Raw genomic sequence first — 13137 nt, forward strand, 5'->3', positions numbered from 1 at the left:
AGGAGTGAGAGGATATCACAAGAAGAAATTTAGTCACTGCCCTGTCCCTGAGACATTTTCTAAACTTCCTAGATTGTTTCTTGTCAAATATTTCATTTCGGCAGAAATGTAATTAGTGAGAATCCATTCCTGGCCAAATTGGTACAAATGGGAATATACCTAGTGAACTGAAAGTGACAACAAATTGTGTGACATTAAAGGGATTCCAGTGTAGCTGTGTAAATGTGTGTGCCAAATGTAGGTCATCAGGGCTTACACTTCTTCTGCAAAGCAGAATGGGCCTCCTCATAAAGTTTGGTTAGGAAGTTGAAGCTGATGACATAATATATACCAAGAAAATTTGTGAGAAAAAATGTTATTAACATGAGGGACCTCTAGGAAAAGCTGAGAAGACATAGGTTGGCCTAGATAGTCAGTATCTGTGTTGAGAGAGATACTGTATGGTTTATATCTCAATATCTCCCTAGTGCCTCATGCTATCCATCATGGCAAGGCATTTGGAAGGCCAGGATTATGGGAGCTTTTAGCTAGCTGACTTGCTGTTAGGTGTTGGGGTTGGTCAGAAGAGATGGATCATTAGCCCTTGACCTGATCTTCCTCCCTAGTTCCTTCCTTTGGTGTATGCTTTCTGGATGCCATGCTGTGAGCAGCTTTCCTCCACTCAGCTCCTTCCACCATGCCATTCTGCTTTGGAACTGGGTGACTATGTACTGAAACCTCTACAAACTGTGGGACAAAATAAACCTCCTCTTCTTTTACTTGTTAGTGTTGAGTATTTTACCCCAGTAATGAAGAAAGTAGCTAAGAAAGGTATCATTGTTTGAAGTAGGTAATACCCAAGGAGAAGCAAACTGGTGAGGAATATGGATAGTTTTGGATAATCTGAGTTTGAGATACCAATAGGACACCCAATTTGAGATGACTAAAAACCATTCAAGAGAGTGCTTCCAGCAAGGTAGTTCTGAGGGTCATCAAGGTACCTGAAGTGATTAGAGTCCTGGCCAATTATCAGGTCATCCAGGGAAGGTGTACTGGACATGACAAGGGTCCTGGATGGCATACTGAGGAACATGAAGTTTGAAGACTAGCACAGAAGGAATCTCTGTCAAGAGAAGACACTGATAGTTCTTTGCTGGGATTTTGAGCACTTTCACATGCAGTCTGCTAAGACAGCCACAGCATAACAGAAGAGGTAAGAGCCAGGAAAGAGCAAGCTGAGAGGACAAACTAGTGAGAAGTCCCTGGGGAATCTCAGAAATAATGTGAGGCTATATTTACCAAAGCTTTGAGTCTGACCTTTCACTTTTTATTCTAGGTGGAAAGAAGGCAAAGAGCTACTATTTGTAGGTAATGTGACCCTACTTGATCACAATAGCATGGCCTGAGGACACTGCAGTTATCCTTGTGATTTGGTGCCTCTTACCCTGTACAGAGGGTTCTGCTCTTGGTTTATGTAGGGAGGAATCATGCCATGTCTGTGGACAAGTCAGTGGCAGACGTGGATTAAAGGGATTTGTTTTCATCTGCTCCTATTGGCTTGGCAGCAAATCCCAACCACCTGATTGCTTTGACATGTGTGGGACAAAGAGACAAGGATCCTTGGCATGGTCAATATTTACTTGATTAGAAGTGATGTGCTTGTACCTGTCTTAATTATAGAGGAAACACTACTCCTGGAGTACTAGAGATGGATTTGGGGGTAGAAGAGACCTGGCTTTGTAGCTTGTGACTATTTTTTTTTAACAACCTCTATGATGATTGGGCAAATTCCTTCTGAGTTTCTATTTTCTTGTTCTTAGAAAACTTGAGAATTGCTCATGTAGATAAAGAAAAATACAGGTACTAAAGCTTGACATGCATAGATTCTAGGGAAGATATAGTTAGCCTGTACTTCCAGGCTGTGCTTGATATGACCCATCTTTACTTCCAACTGGAGTTATTTTGAGCCTGGAATGTTGGTGCCAATTGTAATTTGAATTCTTCTATCAAGAAACAGGTCCTGGAGGGAGGATATGAGAAATTTATGGTAAGCCCCTTTGATCCCCTCTTGAGAAACATGAGTGAATCCTGTGGATTTTTAGAAGTCTACCTTATATTGTTTTTGCCTCACCAAAAGAAATATGTGAGGCTCTGTCCTATGCATTAGGCTCTCTAACTCAGAGACAACATCATGGAGAATTAAAAACATTGACTTGTAGTCCAAACTCTGTCACTTTCTCACAGTGTGAACCTGCATTTGATTTTTTTTTTTGAGTCTGTTTTCTCATCCAAAAATTAGGCATAAATCAGGGCAAGGCCCAGCTTTTGTAGAGCCTGAAATTTATGCAGTTGGAGTGGGGGTGGGGGCTCTCTAAACAAAGGAATAAAAAATTAGAAGTACACTATTGGCTACAAAACTTACATTTAGAATAAGAAAAGATGTCAACAGAAACTAAAACTTTTTAAAAACACCACAAATACTGTATAATTTAGAAAACAGTATACTATTTTTATTATTTAACTATTAGACAAATATCCATAATACTTTCTTTGGATGATTACCCTCTCATCTGATTTTGTAATTTCCTTGTCTATAGAAAGAATAGAAGGATAGTGTATGTTTTCCTCATGTATGCTGATCAAAATTTTAAATTTGTTATTGAAAGTACTGAGAGGTTTTTTAGCTTCAATAATTATTGTGTAAATATTTGGAATGGTCACTTATTAAAAAAAACCCTATATCAAGTTGTGTAAGTTAGGGTTCATTAGCAGAACAGAGCTAATGTTATATACACACACACTACGTAAAAGATTTACAAGAAAATCTAACAATGCCCACTTCTAGAGTTGGTGAGAGTCAGGGATGGAAGAATGCAAAAGGGCTGTCTGTGTGCTGGAGAGCCAGAGGATCTAGTTAAAGTTGAAGGGTTGTATCTCATTGTAGGGTTCTGTGAGAGTCCATATTGAGAAGCCAGAGACTGCTGAAAGCTGAAGAATCTGTGCTGGAAGCCTAGAGACTGATGTCCAAAGGTGATGGTGCGGACTGGAGCTCCTCCAAAGAAACAAAAACAAAACCAAAAACAAACAAACAAAAAACAAAAAAGGAAACTTCTTTCATTCCCTTCTTATTCCATCCAGGCTACCTACAAGCCTATTGATTGGTGCCGCCCACATTCAGTGTGGGTCTTCCTTCTTCAGTAAGTCAATCATCCAGAAACATACAGAACTATGCTAAATTAAGCCAGTAGGCATTTCTTGTTCAAGTTGATACTATAATTAACTATCACAATTCACCCTTGTCAAATTGACAACTAAACACATTTTCTTAAACTGTATATAATCTCAAGATACAGTAGCAACTTTGTAATTACACCTAACATGATACAAACTATTCTGCATACAAATGGAAGTGCACTAATTCCCTCCCCAGAATAGAAGACAAAAGTTTTCTTTTGGCATGCTTTTTCTTAATATTTGATAACTTAAACATTACAGTGTAAATTTAATAATACTTAAAAACCAACATGAAGTCCTATTAACATTTTGTTATAAGGGAAGAAGATAAAGATACCTGCTTAATATATGTGTATATATGCTCAAGCATATTAACAAAATTAAAGAGAACAATTACAGTTATAATATTCATGTCTGAAACTAGTCACATGGTCATAGTTGGTATTTATAACTAACTTCTGTTTTTTGCTTTTTAACTTATTTATTTTTCTAATTTTATTTTATTGGTACATTTTAGGTATACAATATAATGACATTCACCATTGGAAATTTGCACCTTTACATAATCTCTCTTGGTTCTTATTTTTCCCCCTTCCCCTGCCCTTCATTCAACCCCTCCATTCCTCCCTATTTACAAAGACTTTGTTTCCATTTTTTCATTTTCTCATATTAATTTCATTCCCTTCTTTCCTTTCCCCTAACCCTCCCACTTCCTCTTCCCCTTTGCCCCTTTTCTTCCTATTTCACATTATCTATTATACCTTTTAGTCCTTATTTACACTTTCAGTTTCTCACATTAGAGAAACTATTTGGTGTTTACACATGTGTCCTATTTATTTCACTTGAGTATAACCTCAATGTGCATCTGTTTAGCTATAAATGTTTCCAATTTCTCATTTTTTATGGCTAAATAGTACTCCATATTATTAAAAAACCACACTTTCTTGATCCAGTTTCCAGTTGACGGTCATTTGGGCTGTTTCCAAGTTTTAGCTATTACAAACTGTGCTGCTATGAACATGGGTGTGCATATATCACTGTGGTATGATTCTTTTAATTCTTTGGGGAAGATACCCAGCAGGGGAATAGCTGGTTCAAATGGGACTTCCTAGTTCTTTGAGGTATCTCCATACTGATTTCCATAGTGGATGGACCAGTCTACACTCCCACCAACAGTGGAGCATGGTTCCTCTTTCCCCAAAGCCCTGCCAGCATTTGTTATTGGTTGATTTCATGATAGCAGCCATTCTTTCTGGAGGGAGGTGGAATTTCAGTGTTGTTTTCATTTACATCTCTCAAATGACCAGTGATTTTGAACATTTTTTCACATGAGATAGTAGGCCTTTGTCTGAGGAACAGCAGGTGAAGATTTTTTCCCACATTGTGGGTTGTCTCTTCACACTGCTGGTGGTTTCTCTTGCTGTGCAGAAGCTTTTTAATAGGAAGAGATCCCACTAGTTGATTGTTTGTGCAAGTTCATGGGCAACTGAGGTTTTGTTCATAAAATCTTTTCCTACACCATTGTCTTCAAGAGTTCTACATAACCTCTGTTCCAGGTGATTCAGTGTTTCTATTTTAATATTTAGATCTTTAATCCATTTTGATTTTAGTGTAGTGCATGGTGAGAGATATAGGTCTAGTTTTAGTCTTTGGCAAGTTGAAACCCAATTTCTCCAGCACCATTTATTAAAGAGGCTATCTTTCCTCCAGTGAGGGTGTTTGGCTCCTTTGTCAAAGATGAGGTGGCTTAGTGTGTCTGGAGTTGTTTCCACATCTTCTGATCTGTTCCACTAGTCCTCAGGTCTGTTTCTTTACCAGTACCATGCTGTTTTTATCACAGTAGCTTTGTAGTATAGTTTCAAGTTGGGTGTTGTAATACCCCCTGCCATGTCTCTGTTACCTAGAATTGCTTTTGCCATTCTGGGTCTCTTCTTGTTTCATGTGAATTTTTGGATTTTTTTCTCAAAGTCTATGAAGTATGCCGCTGGGATTTCAATTGGGATTGCATTGAATCTATATAGCAGTTTTGGAAGTATGGCCATTTTCACTATGTTGATCCTTCCTACCCAGGAGCAGGGGATGTCTGTCCATTTTCTGATACCATCTTCAACCTCTCGTTTCAGAGTGCTATAGTTTTCAGGGAAAAGGTCTTTGATTTCTTTTGTTAGGTTGATTCCTAGGTATTTCAGTTTTTTGGATGCTATTGTGAAAGGAATTATTTGCCCTATTTCTGTCTCAGTGAGTCTGTTGTTCATGTAGAGGAAAGCTATTGATTTTTTTGTGTGTTGACCTTGTATCCAGCTACTCTACTGAATTTGTTTATTAAGTCTAGAAGACTTTTGGTGGAGTTCTTGGGGTCTTCTATATAGAGAATCCTGTCATCTGCAAATAATGAAATTTGACTTCTTCTTTTCCTATCTTTATTCCTTTTATTTCTTTCTCTTGTCTAATTGCCATGGCTAATGTTTCCAAAGCTGTATTGAACAAGAGTGATGATAGTGGACATCCTTGTCTTGTTCCTGATTTGAGTGTGAAGGGTTTCAGTTTTTGACCATTTAGTATGATATTGGCTGTTGGTTTTTCATTGATGGCTTATATCAGATTGAGGTAGAGATCATCTATTCCAAATTTTTGTAGAATTTTTTTTTTATCATAAATGAGTGTTGGATTTTGTCAAATGCTTTTTCTGCATCTATGGAGATAATCATATGGTTTTTTTCCTTGGCTCTATTGATATAGTGTATTACATTGATTGCTTTGTGTATGTTAAACCATCCCTGCATCCCTGGGATGAATCCCACTTGGTCAGGGTGTATGATCTTCTTGATGACCTTCTGCATTCTATTTGCCAGTGTCTTATTCAGGATTTTTGCATCTATGTTCATTAGTCAGATTGACCTATAGTTCTCTTTTTCAGTTGGGTCTTTCTCTGCTTTGGGGATCAAGGTGATGCTTGCTTTCAGGAATGGATTCGGGAGTATTGCTTCCCTTTCAATTTCATTGAAGAGTTTAAACAGTAGCAGCAGTAGTTCCTCTCTAAATGTCTTGTAGAATTCAGCAGTGAAGCCATCAGGACCCAGGATTTTCTTAGTTGGTAAATTTTTAATTACGTTTTCAATTTCATTGATTGATTTTGTGTTGTTTAGAATTTTTAGGTCTTCTTTGTTCAACTTTGGTAATTCATATGTATCTAGGAATCTGTCCATTTCTTCTGTGTTGTCCATCTTATTGGCATACAGGATCTGGAAGTAGATATTGATGATTCTCTGGATTTCTGCTGAGTCTGTTGTAATTTCACCCTTTTCATTCTTAATTGCATGGATTTGGGCCCTTTATTTCCTTTTTCTGATAAGGCTGGCTAAGGGTTTGCCGATTTTGTTTATTCTTTTGAAGAATCAACTCTTGGCTTCATTAATTTTTTGTATCATTCTCTTAGTCTCCATTGAATTGATTTCTGCTCTGATCTTTATAGTTTCCTCCCATGTATGAGCTTTGGGTTTGTCTTGATCTTCTTTTGCTAGAAGCTTGAAGTTTAGCATCAGGTTGTTTAATTGGGCTCGTTCTGTTTTCCTCATATGAGTATTCACTGCTATGAATTTTCCTCATAAGTCTGCTTTTATTGTGTCCCATAGATTCCGATATGTTGTATTGTCATTGTCATTTAATTGAAGGAAGTGTCTGATTTCTTCTTTAATTTCCCCTGTGACCCATTGATTGTTCAGAAGTGTGTTGTTCAATTTCCATGTGTTTATGTAATTTTTGTGGTTTCTTTTGCTATTGATCTCCAAATTCATCACACTATGGTCTGATAATATACAGGGGATAAATTCCTTTGCACTTACCTAAATATGTTCTATGAGTGAGTATGCGGTCTCTTTTGGAGAAGGACCTGTGTGCAGCTGAAGAGAATGTGTATTCTGATTTTGTGGGGTAGAACACTGTAAACAACTGTGAAATTCATTTGTTCAAGAGTTCGATTGAGTTCTAGTATTTCATTACTTATTTTTTGTCTAGTTGATCTATATCTACTTGTGACAGTGGGTTACTGAAGTCCCCCACTGCTATTGTATTAGTGCATATGACTTTTCATGTCTGTTAGTCTTTGTTTTATATAGTTGGGTGCACTAGTGTTTGGTGCATAGATATTTATGATTGTTATCTCTTCCCATTTGATTGTTCCCTTTACAAGGATATAGTGTCCTTCTTTGTCTCTCTTAATAAGTGTTGATTTGAAATCCATTTGCTCTGCAAAGAGGATAGCTACTCCTGCTTTTTTTGGGATCCCATCGCATGGAGTATTGTTTTCAACCCTTTAACTTTCTTTCTTTCTTTCTTTCTTTTTTTTTCATACTGGGGATTGAACTCAGTTCTTTGCGCTTGTGCAGCAGGTGGGAAACCACTGAGCTAAATCCCCGACCCCCACCTTTTAACTTGCAATCTATGAGTTTCTTTTTGAATTAAGTGTGTTTCTCATATGCAGCATATTGTTAGATTTTGCTTCTTGACCCATTCTGCCAGTCTATTTCTTTTGACTGGTGAATTGAGACTATTAACATTGATGGTTCTAACTGTTACATATTGACTTATCAGTGTCATGACTTTTTCTTTTTGTTGGATTCTCCCCCTTTACATTTAATTTCTTGTCATGCCTGATAGGTTCATTCTGCTGTGCTTCCTGGGGTTGTGATCCTCCTTGTCTGTTCCTGGGGTAGTGTGTAAAATTTTTTTGGGTGCTGGTTTGGTATTCATGAAGTTCCTAAGGTGCTCTTCGTCATGAAAGTATCATATTTCTCCATCAATTTGAAAGATAGTTTTGCAGGATACATCAATCTGGGTTGGAGGCTGTTTTCTTTTAGGGCTTGGAATATACCAGTCCAAGCTCTTCTTGCCTTGATGGTTTGCGCTGAGAAGTCTGCTGTGATTCTGATGGGCTTTCCTTTGTATGTGATTTGTTTCTTTTCTCTCACTGCTTGTAGAACTTTGTTCTTCTGTTGGATTTCTGGAATCTTAATAATTATATGCATATGTGAAGTTTTTTTTGATCAAGGCTATTTGGAGTCCTATGTGCCTAACTTATCTGTATGTTAAATTGTTTTCCCCTGCTTGGAAAGTTTTCTGCCATTACTTCACTGAACAGTTTTTTATGTTATCTGCACTCTCTACTGTTTCTTCATTGACTCCAATCAGTCATATGTTATTCTTCTTTGCATCATCTAGCAGCTGCTGGCTTGATTTCTCATGGTCCTTTACTATTTTGAAGCAATTTTTCTTTTCCTGGTCACTAATTGCAATCTTATCTTCTATATCTGAAATTCTGTCTTCACATTGGATCATTCTGCTCTATAGACTTTCAGTGGAGTTTTTGATCTCCTGGAAATCTGTTTGTATCTGTTTTATGGATTCCATTTGTTTCCTATGTTGGGATTCCATCATGTTCCCGAGGTCCCCTATTTTTTAATCTCTGATTTTTCTAAATTTAAATAATCATGTCTTGCATTATGGGCACAATCTCTGCTGTTATCTGAGAAATTATTTCTGATTTCATTTTTTCCAGATCCTCTTTTGTTGCCAGTTCAGGGATTCCAGGTGGTAGAGTATCAGAGTGTTCCATCAGCTTTTCCTTTGGGGTTGCTGTAGGTAATCTGGAAGTCTCCTTTTGAGACTTGTTTACATATCTTTTCATTTTGATGGGGGTGGGGCATGGGGGGATTGCTGTTGGCATCTGCTCAGCTCACCTCCTCTGTGCTGGGAGCTGTGGAATGACCACCCAGAAGCCCCTTCCTCTGGGCTGGGAGTGGTGGAAAGGTGGCCTGGAAGCCCCTTCCTCTGTGCTGGGTGCAGTGGAAAGGTGGCCTGGAAGCCCCTTCCTCTGGACTAGAAGTAATTGAATGGTGGCCCGCCCAGCCCCTTACTCTGGGTTGGGAACAGTGGAAAGGCAGCCTGAAGCCCCTTCCTCTGGTCTGGAAGTTGTGGAAGGGCAGCCCAGATGCCCCTTCCTCTGGGCTGGGAGCAGTAGAACCTCACCAGGTGCCTCCCTGGTGGCACAGCACTAAGCTGTGGCCATGCTGGGTGCCGGGGTCCTCCTGTTGCTCCTATAACTAACTTCTTTTATAGCCATTCTGCACTCCCTTGGCCATTCACTAAGCACCTCAGCAGGCCTGGGCTTTGTTTTTCTCATTGGGTGACCCATTCTTTCATTTCTGAAGGTTCTGGGCTATTTGTGATCCTGCTTGGTTTCCTGGTGACCTTAATAATGGGATGGTAATACTATGAGGTGCCCTAAGGGATCTCCTGCACTCTAACTGTATTCTTTATTCCCTCCATTATAGAGTAATAGTCAAATTTACCCTTAATAATCTGGATCAATCACCCTGCCAACACCATAACTCCCTTTTTAGCTTGTTTACTCAGAGGTATGAAGAGCCTAAAATGATAAGGTGGAAGTCTAAGGTCCCAGTTCAATGGAATCATTATTGTGTTTCCTGGTACAAGCAGTCCCCCTGGAACTAAGACTGCTAGGCCAGCACAGCATAAGGTCATGGGAACAGGAAGCAAACATTTTGCCAGTGGGTCACTGGGGGTAATGCTGAGTGGTACCATTTCCACCTCCACCCTTTATTCCAGGACCTATAAATCCTGGCAATGGGAGACCCCATACCATCAAGTGGACACTGTTTCAAAACATATACAGTCTTTTGGAAAAACCATTTCCAGTCCAGCTATGTATTGCCACCTAGCTGGCTTTGTAACTGCATTTTCAAAAGGCCATTCCATTTTTCTATCAAGCAAGCTGCTTTTGGATGGTGAGAACATGGTAAGACCAATGAATTCAATGAACATGAGCCCATTGGCTCATTTATTTGGCTGTAAAATGGATTCCTTGGCCAGAAGCAATGGTATATGGAATATCATGGCATTGGATAAGGCATTCTATAAATCCATGGATGATAGTTTTGGCAGGAACATTATGTGCAGGGAAGGCAAATTCTCATATCAGAATAAGTGTTTATACCAGTAAGGACAAAGAACTACCATTTTCATGATGAGAGCTGTCCAATATAGTCAACTTGCCACTAAGTCACAGGCTGAGCCCCAGGGAATAGTGCCACATCAGTGATTCTGTTGATCTTTGCTGCTGGCACATTGGGCATTCAGCAGGGTCTATTGCCAGATCAGCCTTGGTGAGTGGAAGTTCATGTTGATAAACCCATGCTTACCTGGTGTCTCTGCCACCATGGTAACTTTGTTCATGAGCCCATTGAACAATGGGAGGGGTGGTTGAAGAGAAAGGATGACTGTTATCTACAAAATAGGTCATCTTATCCACTTAATTATTAAAGTCTTCTTCTGCTGAGGTAACCTTTTGGTGAGAATTTATATGGGACACAAATATCTTTACTCACATAGAGAAATCCATCCAAATCCTTCTTCTTCAAATATCTTTGTCACTAGATTGCCAGTCATATTTCTTCCAAGTCTCTGATCATCCAGCCAGACAATGAACTAAAGCCCATCAATCAGTATATAATCACACATCTGGCCTTTTTTTCTTTCAAGCAAAATGTATGACCAGGTGCACTGCTTGAAGTTCTGTCCACTGTGAAGATTCCCTTTACCATTGTCCTTTGGGTTTGTCCTGGAAAGAGGGTATAGTACTTCAGCTGTCCACTTTTGTGTGGGGCCTCCATGACATGCAAAACCATCTCTAAACCAGGCCCTAGTCTTCTCTTCCTCTGTTAACTGATCATATGGTACACCCTATGAGGCCATAGGCACATTCTGGTAGACAAAAGGCAATATAGCAGGAGTAGGAGCCATGGGCACTTGGGAAATTTCTGCATGTAACTTGTGCCCTTTGGATTTGCTTGGGCTTTATCATGTACGTATGATTTTCTTTAATGATGGACTACTGCTGTGCATGTCCAACTTTATTACGTGCTGGATCAGATAATACATAGGTCATTATGAGCAAGTCAGGTAACATGGTAACCTGGTGTCCCAGGGTCAAGTGTTCAGTTTCCAAGTAACAGGCCCAGAGCTGATTTGCAAAAGTAGAGTAGTTGTCTCCATATGATGTTACAGCCTTGCTCCAAAATCCTGAAGGCCTCCACAATGATTCACCTATGAGGACCTGGCAGAGACTCCTAATAGCATCCCTATCTGCCATTGACAGCTCAAGTACCATTGGATCTGCAGGTTCATATGGCCCCAGTGGCAGAGCAGTCTGCATAGCAGCCTGGACCTGTTGCAGACCCTTTTTGTGTTCTGGGTCCCACTCAAAACTAAGCAGCTTTGTGAGTCACTTGGTAAATGGGCCAGAGTAAAATACCTAAGTGAGTGATGTGTCTCCAAAATCCAAATAGGCCCACTTGATATTGTGATTCCTTTTTGGTTTTAGGGGAGCCATATATAACAACTTACCCTTCACCTTGAAGAGGTATCTCTGGACTCCTAGAAATTTCACTGAGGTAGAGGGTCTTGAATGTTAGTTGGATTTATTTCCCATCCTCTGGCACACAAATGCTTTACTAGCAAACCTAGAGTGGTGGCTGCCTTTATCTCACTTGATCCAATCAGCATAATATCATCAATGTAAAGAACCAGTAGGATACTTTCTGGAAGAGAAAGACAAGATGCCTGTGAACTAAATTATGACACATGGCTAGACAGTTAATATAACCCTGATGCAGGACCATGAAGGTGTATTGCTGTCCTTGCTAGCTGACAGCAATTTGTTTCTTGTGGGCCTTATGGATAGGTACAGAGCAGAAAGCATTTGCCAAAGAAATAACTGCATATCCATTACCAGGAGATGTGTTAATCTGCTCAAGCAAGGAAACTTCATCTTGTACAGCAGCTGCAGTTGGAGTCACCACTTGATTAAATTTATGGTAATCCACCATCATTCTCCAAGATCCATCCATCTTCTGCAGAGGCAAAATAAGAGAATTAAATTGGGATGTGGTGGGAACTACCATCCCTGGATCTTTCAAGTCCTAGATAGTGGCAGTAATCTCTGTAATCCTTCAAGGCATGTGATGATTTTGCTTTACTATTTTCCCAGGCAAATGCAACCCTGATGGCTTCCATCCAGCCTTTCTAATCATAATACTCCTTGCAGTACAAATTAGGGAGCTAATGTGAGGATTCTGCCAAGTGCTAAGTATACCTATCCCAATTATGAATTCTGGAATGGGGGACTATTAGAGTGGACTCAGGGACCTGCTGGATCCACCTGAGTCAGACTTTTGCTAAAACTCCATTGATCACCTGACCTCCATAGGATCCTACTCTTACTGGAGGGCCACAGTGACATTTTGGATCTCCTAGAGTCAGCATTAATTCAGAACTGGTGCCATACATATTATATAAAATCTGTGTCAGGGTTCACTTGAGGAACAGGTTTAGATATGATATATAAAGGATTTACAAGGTGGGCTTACAATGGTCAGGGGTGGAAGAATGCAAAAAGGCTGTCTGTGCACTGGAGAGCCAGAGGATGTGGTCAAAAGTCTAAGGCCTGGATCTTAGTGCAGAGTCCTAGGCAAGTCTGTATCTGGAAGGTGAAGGGTCTGAGCTGGGAGCCTGGAGACTGATGTCCAAAGGCAATAGCAAAGACTGTAGCTCCTCCAAACAAGGAATAAAGGAGAAACTTTCTTCTTTTCCTTTTTATTCCATCCAGGCTATAAGTCTATTTGTTTGTGTCAATCACATCCAGGGTGGGTCTTCCCTCTTCATAAGTCCATCATCCAGATGCACCCAGAACTGTGCTAAACTATAATCTGTTAAGCATTTATTTTTCTTTTTTAAAATTAATTTTATTAGTACATTTTAGATATTCATAATGATAAGATTCATCTGTTAGGCACTTCTTATTCAACTTGACATTACAATTAACTATCACACAAAATTTCTGTATATATG

At 39.5% G+C, this 13137-nt stretch overlaps 1 pseudogene; it reads right to left on the reverse strand.

Moving 5' to 3' along the window:
- Positions 1-9486: 9486 nt before the first annotated feature.
- Positions 9487-12137, reverse strand: LOC147827851 (uncharacterized; annotated as a pseudogene).
- Between the last annotated feature and the right edge of the window lie 1000 nt (positions 12138-13137).

Source organism: Heterocephalus glaber, unplaced genomic scaffold (genome assembly GCF_053883595.1).
Source record: "Heterocephalus glaber isolate CG9 unplaced genomic scaffold, H.glaber_assembly_v1.0 deba00001429, whole genome shotgun sequence".
Lineage (NCBI taxonomy): Eukaryota > Metazoa > Chordata > Mammalia > Rodentia > Bathyergidae > Heterocephalus > Heterocephalus glaber.